Source organism: Mauremys reevesii, linkage group 3 (assembly GCF_016161935.1).
Source record: "Mauremys reevesii isolate NIE-2019 linkage group 3, ASM1616193v1, whole genome shotgun sequence".
NCBI lineage: Eukaryota > Metazoa > Chordata > Testudines > Geoemydidae > Mauremys > Mauremys reevesii.
The window spans coordinates 54454287-54473225 of record NC_052625.1 but is presented as its reverse complement, the minus strand read 5'-3'; the positions used below and the strand labels follow the sequence as shown (position 1 = coordinate 54473225).

At 40.3% G+C, this 18939-nt stretch overlaps 1 protein-coding gene across 15 annotated transcripts in view; it reads left to right on the top strand.

Moving 5' to 3' along the window:
* Positions 1 to 18939, top strand: part of ENAH (ENAH actin regulator) — a 175219-nt gene that overhangs the window by 94356 nt on the left and 61924 nt on the right. The gene's annotated exons all lie outside the window — the stretch shown is intronic.

Here is an 18939-nt window from a genome sequence, read left to right as displayed (position 1 = left end):
TTGTAGAAATGTGTAAAATAAATTAAATCTTAATTTTTCTTTCCTCAAGATGTGTTTGAGGATTTTCCTTTCTAGAGAAAATGTTGTGAATTTTATACAGAGTTTTCTTTCTTTTGTTATATAAGATCTTAATTTATTATGAAAAGGGGAAATCAAATGAAGAAAATCTAACATCTCTTCCCCAGTCCTGGGAGTTTAGCCCCCATTGATTCAGTGCTTTAGTTGGTAAGCTTAATAGGCACATTGTTGTCTTAATTCCAGTGTCTCACTTTTAAAGAAGCCACTAGTAACAGAGTAACAACATCCTGGCTTCTTGAGCTATATCTGCAAGGTTTTCTGAAGGAATCTTTAGAATTTAAGCCTAACCTAGATGTGTTGTCTGAAACCTTAGTGTAGAGAACAGTTCCTGCCAGATTGTTAAAAATTTTAACGAAGATTTCAAATTTAGAAATTTCAAATTTCAAATATTTCAAATATTACTTTTCAATATTTGAAATTATTTGAATATCTGTACTACTTGTCAGTTTCAGACACTTGGGTATCCTTCATTTCATTTGGTTAAATTAACAATTGTATGTAATAAACACAAATAAACATAAATTATGCAGTAAATACCAAATGGTAGTAAAATGTGAGTCTTCGATTGTATTCCCAGTTTATAAACTTGTAAAAGATACTGAAAGTTTGTAGGACACTTAAATGAAATGAACTGCTTTTTTAGCCCTAATCATGAATCAAAAATACATTGCTTTAATGTATAGTCTTTACACATTTCATAGTTGATCTAATTATTTTGTGTGAATTCTTAATCAAAATAAAAAACGATAAAATTCTTGCCTTAAACCTTTATTGGGGGGAATTGGGATGAGGAATGAAGATGATATTTAATGTCTTCAGTTACAATGTGCCCTTAATTAGCAGTATGCTGGCAGGAAGGGAGAATGGAAAAAGTTCTAAATGCAAGAGGGAATAGTGAAAGAAATATAACTGGTATGCAAAATTTTGCTCAGCTGATTACCTGGGGCAATTTTTTTGGTAAGCAAGTAAAATTGCTTCCTCATCATTATGAGAATGAGCAAGTAGATGTTTTGCATGTGATGGTACATTTTCATGATGATTCTGCAAGGCTCAGTCACAGTAATAATTTATTTTTCCAGGGTTTTTTAATATTTTCCCTGCCAGATATTCATGCATGTATAAAATTGTTGATCCTCACTACCAAACTTGCCATTGATTCTGTAGTGAGTCATAACTTGTTTGTGCCATTGAGGAGAGAGCTCTTATTTCAACCCAAATATTTTGTTTGTGAAAAGGACAAGGAAATTACAGCAACATGTAAACTGTGCAAACAGTTTGAAATAGAATAGTTTTGGAATGCTTGCCCTTTGTAAGATGTGGCTACTCAGAAAAGTGATTTTTTTAGTCAACAAAAAATATTACCTGTGTCTTCAAGTGAAACCCACTTACTTATTTAGCCAACCAAAACAATCTTTCTACTACTAGCATTTCAAATACTATGTTCTGCTTCATACATCAACTAAATTGTTAGAGAAACTTTGATTATATAGAACTTTTGATGTGTGAAAAGGGTGAGGCCTAGAAGAATCAGATTGTCTTGAGCACAAAAATGAAAGAATTAAGTAGTAAACGTAATGCTAAAGATAAGATTGTGTCTTTTTGTTACACTGTTTCCTTGTATACATGTTCCTTATTTTGTAAATAGTATTCTTTAGCTTCATACCTTTTGTTCCTTAAGCTTAGTTGAATATAAAGTCAGATTGTGACCTATTTAAATATATAAAAATAAAAAAGCAGGAATAAGTAGTATAAATTCATTCTGACCTAAATATTTCACTACATTTTAACAGTTAAATAAAAAGTCAGTTTGCACTTAGCTCTGAACACAGCTAGCATAGTTACATACTGCTACTAAAATGTGAGTGGTAGCAGCATAATCCCTTACAACAGCTTTCTTATGTTTCTTACATGTTACTGTAAATACAGCTAGTTTGCTATCAAGGATAAGTTGATACTAGTGATGTAACGGGTGCGGGGGAACAGCTTAACTCTTTTTGGAGTTTGTCAGGCTAGAACAGGGGTCGGCAACCTTTGGCACGTGGAGCATCTGGGTAATCCGCTGGCGGGCCGCGAGACATTTTGTTTATGTTGACAGTCCGCAGGCACGGCCCCCCGCAGCTCCCAGTGGCCACGGTTCACTGTTCCCGGCCAATGGGAGCTACAGGAGGCGATGGCCACTTCCCACGGCTCCCATTGGCCGGGAACAGCGAACCATGGCCCCTGGGAGCTGCGTGGGGCCATGCCTGCAGATGGTCAACGTAAACAAAATGTCTCATGGCCCACCAGCGAATTACCCTGATGGGCCGCATGCCAAAGGTTGCCGACCCCTGGGCTAGAAGATAGGAAAATCATCTTTTAACTTACAAACTGAATACATTTGATGTGAAATAACCTGGGCCTGAACCAAAGTCCATTAACATCAACAGGCTTCAGATCAGGCACTGGGAGAATCACTGTGCAACTTTATATTATTTTACTTTGACTATAACTGCTTTAAAAATTGTTTTAGCAATGGATAACCTAGAGAATATTGGTCTATAGTGAAAATCATAAAAATTATTTGTCTAGGCATAATATTGCTTGCTGTTACATAGCTATTGAACAAAGATATGCAAATAAAATATGATTCCAGGTTATAAGAATAATGCATCTAAAACGAGACTTCTTGTTTAGAGAAAATGATTATTTCATCATCATTCTGATTTGGCACGTATCATATCTCAAATATTACATTGAAAAGATATTTTGTTCAGATGTTGAAATAAGTTGAATAAGTTTGTGACCAACTTAACCTGCTCCCCAGCAGTCCTTCAAATGATCATACATTCTTCAAGTGCTTGCTCATGTCCATTCTATTGTAGGTGTGTGTGCGCTCACCATGTGCACCGGTGCCAGAAGTTTTTACCCTCAGTGGTATCCGTAGGGAGCCGGCTCTGGTGCCGTCTGGAGTGGCTGCCATATGCACAGTATAAGGATGCCGCCAGCCCCCTTCCTCCAATTCCTTCTTACTACCAGTGTTGGTGCTGAAATGCTCCCCTTGCTCTAGCCAGGGGCAGCTCCAGGCACCAGCGCTCCAAGCACCTGCCTGGGGCGGCAAGCCACGGGGGGGCGCTCTGCCGGTGCTGGGAGGGCGGCAGGCAGGCTGCCTTCGGCAGCTTGTCTGCTGAGGGTCCGCTGGCCCCGGGACCAGCGGACCCTCCATGCTTGGGGCGGCAAAATGTCTAGAGCCGCCCCTGGCTCTAGCAAGTGGTTCCCATTCAGTGGTTCTTTGAACTTTTTTCTTTGTAAATAGTTGTACTTAGTGGATAGTTACCAAACTAGTAAGAACTGTTATACTTTAGTGGTAGGGGGACCCCCCAGCCTGCAACCAGGATCTGTCTCATCCTTTATTTTCCCACCATTTGTTGCCTTACCTCCCTGCTTGGACCGCTATAACTACAGACCACTGGGTTCTCAATACGGTGGTAGTATGGTACACCGTCCAATTTCTTTCTGTCCCTCCTTCCCACCCCCATCCTTCTTCAGGGACCCTTCTCACGAGCACCTGCTTGCCCAGGAGGTGCAAGCCCTCCTACTACTGGGGGCTGTAGAGGAAGTTCCTGTGGAACGAGGAGGGAAAGGTTCTTACTCCTGGTATTTTCTCATTCCAAAGGCCAAAGGGGGCCTATGCCCCATCGTGGATGTGCGAGACCTCAACAAATACCTCAAAAGTTTGAAGTTCCGTATGGTCTCCCTGGCCTTCATCATTCCCTCCCTGGAGACTGGTATGTTGCCCTTGACCTGAAGGATGCGTACTTTCATATTTGGATATTTCCTGGCCACAGGAGATTACTGTGGTTTGTAGTTGGTCAGACACAATGCCAGTTTGCGGTGCTCGTTTGGCCTAGCAACAGCACCAAGAGTGTGACTCCAGAGGGTGCTAGAGCTGGCCTTACAGATACCACTGAGGGGAAAAAAACCTCTGGCAACTGTGCAGGTGGCACACACACACCTAGCACGAAATGGACATGAGCAACACATCTTGGAAAAACAACAGTTATGAAAGGTTAGTAACCATTTTTCCCACAAAGTGCTGCAGTATTTTAAAGAAGTCCTTAACAAAAGGGGGTTTTGCTTTTGATTGGGAGCATACACTGAGCCCACTGTTTTTAATAATCCTGCAGTTGCGCCCTCCAACAAGATAAACCATCCCTGCTTATCCTTAAATTGATCTTTAATGGAAAAGGTGCATGTTTAGCAAATATTATTCCCATTCCTGTTTTTTCCTTTAGCTGAAGCAAAAAAGTCTGCTGAAACAAATTAGCTTTCATGTCCATTCTTTGACCTTCCTGAAAATGAGTGCAATAATCTGAGAGTGGGTTTTTTAAGTTCTTCCAGTTGCTGTTCCTTTCAATGATATTGTTTAGCACTTTGACATTCAGAGATGTTACTTTATAAGGAAGAGCCATTGAGAGAAACTATTTAGCATATTGTTTGCAGCTGTGTTGTTCCCAGGATATCAGAACAACAAAATGGGTGAGGTAATATCTTTTATTGGACCAAATTCTGTTGGTGAAAGAGATAAGCTTTTGAGTTTACACAGAGCTCTTCTTCTGATCTGGAAAAGCTACTCAGAGGGCATGTCTACACTACAATTAGACACTTGTGGTGGGTCTCTGCCAGCTGGCTCATGCTAAGGGGCTGTTTAATTATGCGGACGGTCAAGCTGGAGTCCAGGTTCTATGACCCTGCAAGGTGAGGTTAACACCTGCAAAGGTGTTAACTGGCAACGGCACCTTGAACAACCTCTTACAATATGTTGTCATCTACTTATGCTGAACAATCTGTTCCACCTTGTTTTTAGCTGTGACACTGAGTAGCTTTCCCATGACTGAAGAAGAGCTGTGTGTAAGCTCAAAAGCTTGTTTCTCTTGCCATCAGAAGCTGGTCCAATAAAAGATATTACCTCACCCACCTTGTCTCTATTTAGCTTATTGCAAAACTTACTGTTCTTTAGCTGTTTGGCACAAACCCGTGCGTGGTCAGTCTCTCGTTTCTTATTATGTTGCATTCATGATTGTGTGTCTGAATATGGCTTGGTTTCTGTTTGTAAGTTTCCCTATCTATTTCTTGTAATAATCTCCCCGACCTCCTTGGTTCCCTCTCCTCTCCCCTTACTTTGAATCCATAAGTAAAATACCAACATAGCATATAAATCAGTTCCAAAATGATTGTGTTTTGTGGAACCTGAAACCCCTGTACTAGTCGTATGAACACTTGCACTGCTTCTCTTGCAATCCAAAGAAGGTACATTCTCCATCTGTGGGACCTTAACATATGTCCTTAGTGATAGATTGCCATCTGATCATTTGATTTACATGGGGAGCATTTACAAAGAACCCCTAAGAACTCCTCCCCATACCCTCTCTATTTTCTCTAATCTCTACTATCCCTGGGACATCCCTCCAAATCCCCTCTTATTGTAATATATTACACTCTTCTTAGTTGAGGTATCTCTTTTTTTTAAATATTTGGATTTTTTGGAGAATCCTTCTTCAAATCTGTTGTTTTTTGGGGCGTTTAATAGGTTTTGAGGGTTGATGGAAGCAGATAAATTTGATATCCCCCTCAGAGCTCAGGCTTCAGGCAGCCATGTTATTCTGGACCCCTTTATTTTACAGTTTTATACTGGCATCGATCACCATAGTATGTGTCCCTGGCATAATATAAGAACCATGGTAGAGTAAAATGGAATCACATTTGTCATACATCGGACCCTCACTAGAACACGCGTCTGTATAGCACAAATTCGCTTATAATGCGGTCACGGCTATGGATCCCAAATTTAATTAATTTCAATTCATTTTAACGCAGTCCCCGCTATAACGCAGTACTGCGCGTGGATCCCAAATCCCACATTCAGCGAGGGTTTGGTGCATTTCTGCACTTTTTTCTTTCTTAGCTGTCGTTGAACAATTTGTCATTTTCCTTATTATGACGTTATCCAACTTTAATAATCACCTCTTCACCAGAACTGAGCTGCCATAAAGACTGAAATGACCTATGCAATGCGGTTGCATGAGACTCAGCAGTGCTCTTATGCCTTAACAATTACAGCCAACACATCCAGTTTTTCATTTAACTGAAATATTTATAATGGTCCATGTGTGCAGGTTACTTAAATTTGATGGGACTTGTACTATTTACTATAAAGTATATCCAGACACACAAGTACATTCTTGCTACTTGTTTAGTAGCAGAAGTTCTAGCAGTCTGCTGCACACATACATCCTACATTAGTCTGTTCTGAACAACTGATTTTTTTTTTAGTTCATACAAGTCTAAATAAAGAGTACCTATCTGTATTCTCAAGGGACTCCTGGCAGAACTTTGTACAAACAAGAAAAAATAACCAAATATAACTAAAGCACAGCCATACAATCAGCGCAATCCACTACCAACAAACCAAATAACTCAATTAATCTTCCCCTTCCTGCTTCCCCCTAACCGTTTCCCCAAATGCTGGGAGGGTCGGGGGAAGAAAAGAGAGGGTGGAAAGATGAGCTTTTGTTGTGTTCCTGTAGGTCATTGAATTTGGACTACTTTGGACAAAGTGAGTAAATTCCAAAGCCATAAAACTCTCCTAGAGAATGCCCTGCCAGCAGTCCCTTCAGTGGGGCTTCATGTCTGGTATTTCTGCTGCTTTCAACTGTGATGGCATGACATGGGTAAATACATTCCAGTACATAGATGCTCAACCATTTTGACCTCTACAGGTCAAAACCACCTTAAAAATCACACACAAACCCATAGGCAGCCCATGCAGCACATGAAACATGGATTGAATGTAATCATGGTGAGGTACTCTACTTACCAAGTAGAGTGCTGCATTCTGCCTCTGCTTCAGTTTCTGAATGCTTTTTAAGGTGCAGCTCTGTGTAAACGTCATTGCATTTGTTTAATCTTGAAGTGACAAGGGCATGGATGGTAGTTGCAAGTTCCTAATCTGAAAGGAATGGTTGCAACCCCCTAGCTGTCTGTGGATGATAAAAACCTGACATTTCTGTTGCTGCTGCCTGATTTCCCTTAGCAGCTGAGAGCCCAACCATATTTTTACATCATAAATCTGACCCAACTAAAGGTAGACAACCTCAATTAAAGGGGCAGATATTATTCTTGGCATCTCTAGCTGCTTGTCTCCGCTAATCAGTATCATGTAAGTCTTGTCAGGATTAAGCCTTGGCTGGCTAGCTCTCATCCAAATAAATATCTTTATTTGCTGTGCCCAAACTATAATACATTTTGGTTCAAGATGCCTTTCCCAAAGCTAATTTAAAGTGTAAGGGACCTGGGCATTTGATCATCAGGCAAGGACGTTTAACCAGCCTGCTAACTTAATACGAAAACCAGGATGTCTCATCATCCAGCTTGTTTTATGGAGCTTATAGTTAATTTTCCCTTCTTTTTCCATACCAAAAACCAAAAACCTCTTTTGATGTACATATGTTAAAGCTATTTATCTGCACTAGATAAGCCCTGCACTTTAAAGTTGATGTTTTCTCATCCCTTTTTCTACTACTTGTTCATCATGGAAGTTTTTTCACCTGGACGAATCACTGGCTCAGCAGCTCAAATGTCATCAGCACTTCTGTTGCTAGGAAATGTACTGAAACTGCCCCAAACTTAAATAGCTTTTTATAAAAGCAAATCTCAATCCTTTTTTTTTTTTTAAATATATACAAATTTTTAAGAATATATGTTACACTGGGAATTTTAGTGTTTGGGTCAGTTTCCTTATTGGGTAGATTGATCTAATTTTTTGGTCCTTTTGAGTTGTCTACTATATATTAAAATAGTTACAATTTATTTAACCCCAGATGGAATAGTGATAGGTGAAACAAATTTGAGAAATCTATATTAAAAATATTAATTCTCAAGAGGATATATTTTACCTGCAATGATCTTTCTAAAGTTCTTTACATAGATCTATGTGTAACAATATTAAAATCCTTCACATTCTTCAAATTGAATACGAGAATCCTATTTATACCTATCCAGTTCTGCTGCAAGAATTGCTTACTATGCAGGCTAAGAAAATATAGAAGAAAAATTAATGAAATTTGACTGCCAGTGTGTAGTTGTAATTGGTTTGATCATATGTTAGTGAACCTCTTCTTGCATTGTGGAAAACACACTAAAATATTTTCTTTTGGCATGACAGTTATACTTGGCATATTCTTCAGACAAATTGTAAAGTTATTCATAACCTGATTAATTGTGTTGGTATTCTTCAGAGGTCATCTGGACCATTGTAAATGTTAAAAATTTGACTTTGCCCAAAAAATCTTCAGTTTGAAGTTTAACTACTTTTATACTTAATATTTTAATATTTAATGTTGTTAATATTAGGAAGCTTTGAAAGATTTTATGAAACAGTGGGTAATCGTACATCTAACAGGGTCAGAAGGCATCAGGACCCTCAAACAGCTAAAAGATATCTAGCACTGTTATCCAGAGTTCAGTTGAAAGGGATGTCTGATTTTAAGTTAATATTCTTCCAGGATTGTATTTTTAAATTGTTGTTGGTGATTACAAGAAAAATCACCTATAGCAAAGACAATAGTACTTTTTGTGAAGGTTTGCATATTGTAGGTGTAAGGAAGGGAATTTTTTTCACACAGTACATATAAGGAAAGTTCCTGATGTCTGCTTCCTGAAAAGTTCAATTTGGCAGTCAAAAAGTGACTGAAATGAAAATGTTAAGGGAGTGAAGCTATGAGGAGAATCATTTGAGAGCCTTCACTTACAATATTCAATCTTTTAAGAGAATAGCTATAAATAGGGGAAGGCACATGTAATGATATGCATACATGTCTTTGCTATTTTCCCGTCAGGGTTGTCCATATAATATTCCTGTTTTAAAAAAACAATAACATAGTATGAGGTGTCCAATATTGACCAAAATCTATTCACCTGTAACAGAGCCCTCAAAAAACATTTTATCAGAACTGGGAAGGAACAACAAATGCTATTGTGGAGTATCTATTTTAGGGTCTCAAGAAATGCTAGCCCAAGTGAGTGGTTTAAGAATGAGTATGAGAAGAATAAATTTGTATGTGCAACTTGCATCTAGAGGGGACTTTGAATTAGTAGTGAAAGGAGATGGGGGCAGAGAGAGAAGATGCTTATATAATGGTGTCTGTAGTAGTTGCATAGGTTGTTCCATATAGTTACTTCCATCTCACAATAATTGTGATTGTCAGAATCCTCTGGGTTTGATTGGCATAATTTTTTTTCTAACCATCAGTTTGTTTCTTGTGGGTTTTTTAATGAATGTATGGCTTTCTGGATATAAAGATGGGTATAAGGACAATTTAAAAGAACCAAACTCCCTTAACAATCTTAGTTAATCCTAGGCATCTCTTACTTAAATTGCGCCAAAAAAAAAAAGAGGGGGGAAGAGGGAGGGACGACAACAAATACACATTGGAAAAAGGAAAAGCTATACTAGTTAAATCTGAAAACTAACATAATTTTCAGGCTGAGGGTTAAATCTTTTCTGAAATTACATTATTACTACTGATTACTAAACTAAGGCTTGAAGTCTGACTAGTCAGAGTTCATTTTTATCAGTCAAATCTTACAAAATACATAATACTCTTAAAGCTGAGGATGTATGTTCATTTACAGTGCTTTAGTTTTTAAGCAGCAAAGATAGAGTTAACAGAACCAGTGCTGCTAAGGGGAGTGCTGTTAGCATTGTGCATATCGTGGAATGAATAATTTAGTATCTTTGAGAAATGCAAACAGCCTTATTAGAATATGTGACAAGTAAGCTACCAGAATGAAATTAAGATCCTGCTAAAGATGGGCGGAAACCCTTCAAAAATGCTCTTCAAGAATTCTAAACTTCAGATTGCATTATGAATCTATAAAATGTGTATTTGGGGCGGGGGGCAGGGGGAAGAGGCTGATTCTGCTGAGTTGCAATAATGGTGGTTTACTTGCATTCTGACAGTTCTCTGGAGGGCATTGTCGTCTCTCCTTGCCAGAATAGTAATGGGATGGGGCAGTATCTGTGTTGTTAGAAATGGGATAATATCTCCATTTTTGCTAGTAAGTTTTTTTTCTCTTGTTTAAATGTAAAACTGATTAAAGGAAAAAAGGAGGATAAATGTATAAGATTGTTAGATTTCAATTTTTTGTGTTAGATTCTATAGTAATAGCTGTTGTTCTTTTAGCGAAACTGAGTTTCCACAAGCAAATTAAATTCAAAACAACTTAGATTGCCCTTTCAATCTGTCAAAACATTGAACTAAAATATGTATTTTAATAACAGGAACTTTGTAATTAGTCTTTGTCTGACAGTGTATTGCTATTCCTTTATAATCCTATTGCATATAACATTATTGAAAGAAGTATTACCTTTGTCTTCATTTGTAATACAGTTTTGGGGATCACTAAGTGTTTAGCAGGGTTCTATTTGCCTCTAGCATCCTAAATTCCAATAATGTATTGCATAAAAAGCATTGAGTGAAAGTCTGGGAGTAAGATTCAAAGAATTTCATTAAAACTCTACAATTGGCCTAGCTTAGAAACCACGGATGTATCTTTCATTTTGAGGATAAGAGTTTAATGTATGTAAACTTTGTTAAACTACTTAATTTTAATTCTGTTGATGCTAGGTATTGATCTTTAGTAAAGCTAATACAAGTTGCAACTGTCTTAAAACAATTTTTTTTTAACGGAGTGCTGCATTTACAATTTTATGCACAACCTTGGAGACGTTATACCAACTTTATTTTTAGCAGACTGTCACATTTCTTAGTACTGTGGGTAAAGATGGACAGTTGTCTTTTTAAAGCAGATAATAGCATTCATATTTAAAAACTCTGATAGAATTAAAGTAAAATACAATAATTTTAGCATAGTATTGAAACAATTAACTTTGATACTTACAAAGAGATTTTTCCTCTGCTCCAGCATAGCTTTTTTCCTGATGTTAGTATAGATAATAAATCAATCTATATTCAAATTTAGGGGTGTTTGGTCCAATTATTCTTTATTGGATAATTGTGTTTATTAGTTTCTTGTTACACTATACCTTCCCAAACCCTTCACTGAAAACCCAGGTTTGATTTGCTATAAGATATTGTGCACCTCTTTTGTAGAGCAAGTTCGCTGTGAGTATAAAAGATGAACACCCTTGTCAGTCTCTAACGATAGATAGAAAGAGCAAAGTGATGGCTGAAGTAAAACTAGAGATTTGGATGGTATGGATAAAATGAATGATGACTATAAAAGCGTAGACATGTATGGTTGAAAGGGACCTTGAGAGGTCATCAGTCCAGCCCCTCACTGGCACAGGACCAAATATATGTAGACCATCCCTGACAGGTGTTTGTCTAACCTGTTCTTAAAAACCTCTAGTGACAGGAATTCCACAACCTTCTTTGGAAGCCTATTCCTATATTCAACTATACTTATAGTTAGAAAGTTTTTTGTAATATCTAACTTAAATCTCCCTTGATGCAGAATAAGCCAATTACTACTTATCCTAGCTTCAGTGGACATGGAAAACAATTGATCACCGTCCTCTTTGTAACAGTCTTTAACATGTTTGAAGACTGTTAGCAGGTCCCCCCTCGGTCGTCTTTTCTCAAGACTAAACATGCCCATTTTTTTAACCTTTCCTCATAGGTCTAGTGTTCTAATCCTTTCATCATTTCCCCCCGCCCCCACCCGGACCCTCTCTAGTTTGTCCACATCTGTCTTAAAGCGCACCACTTCCCACATCTCCCATTGGCTGGAAACGGCGAACCGCAGTCACAGGCAGCTGAGGGGCTCCATGCTTGCAGACGCTCCAGGTATACAAAATTACTATGTTAGATCTTCAATTCAGTGATTCCTTAGAGTTTAAAATCATCAAATTTTAGTGTAGATCCATTTATAAGCTGACCCCCGCTCTTTGATGCGTCACATTTTTACCAAAAATATTTGGCTTATGAGTGAGTATATACAGTAATTTATTAATAGGAATAACTAGTTTCTAGGAAGGAGCTATGTGCTCTTAACTGAAACAGATATGTTTACTCTGGTTTTTTAAACTCTTGCGTATGCTCCTTGTTTAATAAATGCTTTTGAGCTACTCCTAATATTTACTTCAGGAGAAATTTTAATGAACAATATTAAGTTACTTTGTTGTGTTGAGTATAATGCTTTCTTTTTATTTGTATGGCACACTTACTAAATCCTTTTAGTGATATCTCTTCTGTTCAAATAAAATCAGGTAGATGGAACAGCTCGTTTGTTTGGGGAAAATTAGATTGATGTTCTTGTAATAACAAGTCCTCAGATCCTTCCGTTAGCTCAAAATCAAATTAATTTTACTGGCAAATTTTAACTTCCTATCCCTGAAAATTTAGTTTAGTGGAGGAAAATGTGTGAGAGGGGAGGTTTTCATTTCACAAAATGTGATTGAGAACTTTCCTTGAAATAGCTAAACAATTCACTATTGCTATTCTAAGATTCATACTTTCCCATCTGTCTACTCGCCATTTACCTTCAATCCATTCTTCCTTTGAAAACTGTATTTCATATTTTGATTTGAATAACAGATCCTTCACAACCTATTTTAGTGTGGGTTAGGATAGGCTACCTTAATTTAATGTTAGTGTTACTTAAGCTCATGACTACTTAGCAGTTTTTAATTATTAAACAATTGCGCTGTGAATTACGCATCTATCTCAAAACATTTTTTCCAAAGAGAGCTCACTTTCCTGAACCAAAGTATTGCTGTATAGATCTTGCCTAGTTGACTGAGTTATAGCTGTACTGTTTCCAGTAACATCAAATTCTTTTTTAATAACTTCTGTTCTTTTGGTAAAAAAGAGAGCCTTACAAAATGTCTTTAATGATACATGTTTGCTGAGAAAATTATAGTAATTAAGAGTATTTTTTGCATTTTAGATAATTTAAAAATATAAAGGATGAACGTTTTGGCTCTTCTTCTGGTGACAGTAACATGAGTTCACGGAATGAATGAACTACCAAATCCTAGTGATTTATCATTCCTGCGCTAAACTTATGAAGATAATATGGTCTTGTAAACAGACTCCAGAATGTGTTCTGCAAGTGATTATGATCAATCAGTCATCCTGACACTATTTTGCTTATGCCCCTCTTTCTTCAGTTGGTTTGAGCAAAGTAGTGACAGAATGATTGAACAAACTTAATTTACTGGGAACAGATTTTTTTTTTAAGTCATTTTGTCCCAATGATAGCATCGCTTGCAAAGAGAACCTATTTCAAAATGGCTAACTGCATTTACTTTTTGGTTGGTAGGTTATTGTTTGAAGGTCATATTATAGCATTTTATTGGCAACATACCAGCCTTGTGAATTTTGTCTTTGAAATTTGTAGTACAGCCAAATAATATTGCATAGACATAGCATTGCAACGTTGCCTGTTTGTTTTACCAGGTCAGCTCTTGCTATGCTGCTTGTTTTTTTTGTTTGTTGTAACTCATGTGGTGTATGCTTGAATTGCCACATGAAAGCAGAATTTGACTGAAGAGTACCATAGGTAATCCTTCTTTATGGCTAGGGCCCTACCAAATACACAGTCCGTTTTGATCAAATTAATGGTCAGAGGATTTTAAAAAACCTAAATATCACAGTGTTGGAACCGTGGGGATCCCGACCCAAAAGATGGTTGTGGTGGAGGCAGAGGGCTGCATGGCTGTTGTAGGGGGGTCATAGTATTGCCCCCCTTACTTCTGTGCTGCTGTGGTGGTGGCACTGCCTTCAAACTGGACAGTTAGAGAACAGCAGCTTCTGGCCGGGTGCCCAGCTCTAAATTCAGGGCTGCCACTAGCAGCAGCACAGGAGTAAGAGTGGCATGGTATGGTATTGGTACTCTCATTTCTGCATTGCTACTGGTGGGACCGCAGAAGTAAGGTTGACAATACCATAGCATGCCACGCTCACTTCTGCTGGTGGTCCTGCTTTCACAGTTGAGCTTCCAGCCAGCAGCCATCGAGCTTCCACCAGCAGGGCGAGGTTCCCAGAGGTGGGTCTGACCCAGCCGTGGAAATGGCTCCTGCAGGGGACGAGGAAGTCCCATCGTTCCCAAACCCAGCCAGAACTAGCAGCTGGAGCCTGGTGCACGGTAGGAGCCCCGGTCCTGCCCCTCCCCTGCACTAGCCAGATTTCATAGTCCGTTGCATGTTTTTTGTGGCCATGAATTTGATAGGGCCCTATTTATGGCAAAATGTCTCTTGCTAAGAAGAGGAGGGAGTATTGACTTGTGCAGAGACTAAGATATGGGACTCGTGGATTCCATTCCTCACTTTGATGCTTACGATTACACCTCTACCCTGATTTAACGCTGTGCTCAGGAGCCAAAAAATCTTACTGCATTATAGGTGAAACCACGTTAAATCGAACTTGCTTTGATCCACCGGAGTGCGCAGCCCTGCCCCCCCGGGACCGCTGCTTTACCACATTATATCCAAATTCGTGTTATATGGGGTAGCGTTATATCGCGGTAGAGGTGTATTTAATGTGATGTCTTGAGTGACTCATTTAATCTTTGAACCTTCAATTTACCCAATTGACACCAGCCTCACAGGAGCTTGGAGTTTAATGTTTCCACAGCATTTTGAGATCTCTGAAAGGTGCTATAAGAGTTTGTATTTATTATGTAGCACTCTTTGCTTTCTAAATTTTTATTTAATCCTTTATTTGCTGTAGTATCTTTTCTGGTACATCTGCTTTGCATGTGTTCCAGCTATGAAGTAGGGACCTGTCCTGCTCCCCTCAACAGTTATGATTTAAAGATTGCGAAGATAGTGCACAATTTCTCCTTTCTGTGTTACTGAACCAACTCATAGCCCTATGTCATGGATAGTTGATGCTGTTCCTCTAACTTGACATCTTGTAAATAGTGATCATTCAGAGCTCACATTTGCCCTTGAGAGTTGGGCAGAGAACAAGTGCAATAATTTATGATGTCAACACTCCTTTTGTGGAAACTTTCTGTAAGTAACTTTAATGTAAGGGTTAATGACTAGCAGCCACTGTGGATTTACCAAGAAGTCGTCATGCTAGACCAGCTTGATTTCCTTCTTTGACAGGTAACTGATTTGGTGGATAGGGGTAATGTGGTGGACATAATATACCTGGACTTCAGCAAGGCTTTTTTACAGTCCCACATGACATTCTGATAAGTAAGCTGGAGAAATGCAGGCTTGGCAGAACTACCATTAAGTGGATACATAATTGATTAAACTACTGCGAACAAAGAGTAACTATTAATGGAATGATGTAGAATTGGAGAGAGGTCTCAAGTGGGGCTCTGCAGGGATCTGTTCTGGGTCTGATGTTTAACATCTTTATTAATGACCTGGATGTAGGATAGAGAGTATACTGATCAAGTTTGCAGATGACACAGAGCTGAAGGTGGGGGACTGCCAGTATTTTGGAGGATAGAGCTAAAATTCAGAGGGATCTTGATAAATTGGAGAGCTGAGTTATAGATGATAAAATGAAATTCAGCAAAGACAAATGTGAAGTGCTACACTTAGGGAAGAAAAACTAAATGCACAAATATAGTATGGGGGGAACTGGCTTGACAGAAGCACTGCTGAGAAGGATCTGGGAGTTATGGTGGTTCACAACTTCAACATGATCAGCAAATACAATGCTTTCCTCCCCCTCCCCCCCCCCCAAAAAAAAGCAAATGCAGTTTTAGGTTGGGTTAACAGAGGCATAGCATGCAAGTCACAGGAGATGATACTACCACTCAACTTAGTGCTGGTTAGGTCTCAGCTGGAGTACTGTGTCCAGTTTTGGACATTAATGTATAGAAAGAATGTAGAGAAACTGGAAATGATCCAGAGGTGACAAAGATGATCAAAGGGGTGGAATGCAAGCCATATGAGCAAAGGCTGAAGGAACTGGGTATGTTTTATTTGGAAAAGAGGAGATTAAGGGATGATATGATTGTGGTCTTCAGATATTTGAAAGGCTGCCATAAAAAAAGATGGAGAATGGTTCTCTTTTGCTACAGAGGGCAGGACAAAAGGCAGTTGGTTCAAACTACAGCATAGCAGATTAAATCTAAATCTCAGGAAAAACTTCCTAACTGTAAGAACAGTAGGAGAAGGGAACAGACTACCTAGGGAAGTCATGGGAGCTCCTTCGCTGGAGGTTTTCAAAAGGAAGCTGGATAGCCATCCGTCTAACCCCCTGCAGTCCTTTCTAACCCTATAGTTCTATGCTTATTTTAGAAAAAATAAGAAAGTACACCTCTACCTCGATATAACGCTGTTCTCGGGAGCCAAAAAATCTTACCGCGTTATAAGTGAAGCCACGTTATATCGAACTTGATTTGATCTGCCAGAGCACGCAGCCCCGCCTGACCGGAGCGCTGCTTTACCACATTATATCCGAATTTGTGTTATGTCGGGTGGCGTTATATCAAGGTAGAGGTGTAGTTGTGTGTAACCCACTGGCAAAGTGTGTGACAAGCCTTCCTCTAGTGCAGGGATGGGCATACTATGGCCCGCAGGCTGAATCCGGCCCACGAGCCATTTTAACTGGCCCCCAAGCTCCTGCTGGGGAGTGGAGTCTGGGGCTTGCCCCGCTCCAGCACTCCACTGGGGCACCAGGTCGGGGGCCATGTTGTGTGGCTCGGCCACCCTCTGGCATTCCAGCCGGGGCTCTGGGTCAGAGGTAGCGCGGCTCGGCCCCCTCTGGCGCTCCAGCCAGGGCACCAGATTGGGGACCACACCACACAGCTTCCGGAAGCCGTGGCATGGCCCTGCTCTGGCACTAGCAGGGTTGGGGGGCGCTCCACGTGTAGGAGCCAGAGAAGGGACATGCCACTGCTTCTGGGAACCACTTGAGGTAAGCACCACTCGGAGCCTGCACCCATGAGCCTGTTCCCACACCCCCAACCCCCTGCCCTGCCCTGATCCCCCCCCCACCATCCCAACCCCTCGATCCAAGCACCCTCCTGCACCCCACCCCTCTCATCCCCAACCCCACCCCCGAACCCACACCCCAGGCGGAACCTGCACCCCTTCCTGCACCTCTGTCCCAGGCCTGATCCCTCTCCTACCCTCTGAACTCCTCGGTCCCAGCCCAGAGCAGCCTCCTACACCCCAAACTCCTCATCCCCTGCCCGAACCCAGAGCCTGTACCCCCAACCAGAGCTCTCACCCGCCCTCCATACCCCAGCCCCAAATTTCAATTCCCCAATGTGGCCCTCAGGCCAAAAAGTTTGCCCACCCCTGCTCTAGTGACTGGTCCAAAAATGACTATCAGCTACCTGCTTCTGCTACAAAAGTAAAAGTGTGAAGCGGAGATCTCGGGGTTCAAATTCTGTTGCTGATCTCTGAGGCATGTTATAACTGCATGTGTTTCATACAGTGAGAAGAATCTTTTAATGTAAAAACTATGGTAGTCACTAAATTATTTTGGCTAAGCTGTGCTGTACAGGGGTTTCACCTTTTGTCATTTGTAACACATTTGAGTTTCAGGTGTTGAATATTGAGGCATGCTTCACACAGCGATGGGAGACCAAGATGGGGAAGGAGCAGAATAGGTAGATGTGCTGCTGGAGTTTAGGCATATACCCTTCTGACATAGCTGTATCTGACCGCGTCCAATTTCTAAAAGTACATGGGAGACTGCACGTGTTATAGGAAGTGAGCAAACTTTTAAATACAGCAGATTGCTCCTGGTATGTGTAGTTTAGTAACTTTTAAACAGGATGTGATAGGTTATGTAGACCCCATCCCTGGGTTGGTAAGGAGCAGGACTTCTTTTATGTGTATTCATAACTACATTCCTGGAGAAGATGTGTGATAAGTTGTGCAAACCTCATCCTGGGTTGGTAGGGAAAGTTTTAACCCTCTTGTCCTAGGAAAGGCCATGCTGATTAAAGACATTTTAAGAAGGGGCAGACATAGTAGGAAGTAAGGGGAGGAGATCTTTCTTAAGCTTGATGCAATGTAATGAGTTCAGTTGAGATGTAATATATGTTCAAATTATGTAATGTAATGAGAGTACCTCAAGTTTTATGTAAAGTAATTAGTTCCAGCCCTGGAACTGGAAACCTTCTTGATAGCAAGATATACCTTTTGAGAGCTCCTCACGGCTACTCTCTGCGCTGGACCTAACAATGACAGCAGTGCTGACAACCATACCAGCTCCACTAACATCGGTGCTGGAACCATGCCCACTGGAATTGCAGTTTGTGGAGAGCTTTCTCCTGCTCCTTACTGGGCCACTCTTCCTCTCCCTACCTTGACCGGGGAGCTATCACCTGAGAGATCAGATTGGAACCCTGAAGATGTGGTACTGAGCCCCGGTGCAGAACTGGCAATAGATGGGTCACCCACAGTCTGGCCAGCACCAGTACAACCTACCATTATGGCCATACTGACTTTGAGGCCCACCATCCCACAGATTCTGGAGTGGGGCTCCTTTCTACATCTTGGCAAAAAGGAGGAAGATTATGGTCATCAATGGCATTGTTGGCTGGAGCACCCTCACCAGAACCAGGAGGAGACCTCCTGAAGATGCAGCGGAGGTAGTGAGGAAGACATTGCAACGTTTCCTGCCTAAAGAATCCTGTTCATCCTCAGATGAAGCAATCACTGTGGCCCGACACCTCGCTGTTGATGACTTCCGGACTTTCCAGGGACTATTGTCAAGGAGAGCAAACATATTGTGATCCAAGAAAACACCCATAAATTGTTCGACATCTTCAGTTCCTCTGCGCCCACAAGAATTGCTCTCCCAATCAGTGATTGCATTTTATACCCAGCAAAGAGTTTATGGCACACCCTGGCCTTGCTCCCATTGACCTCCA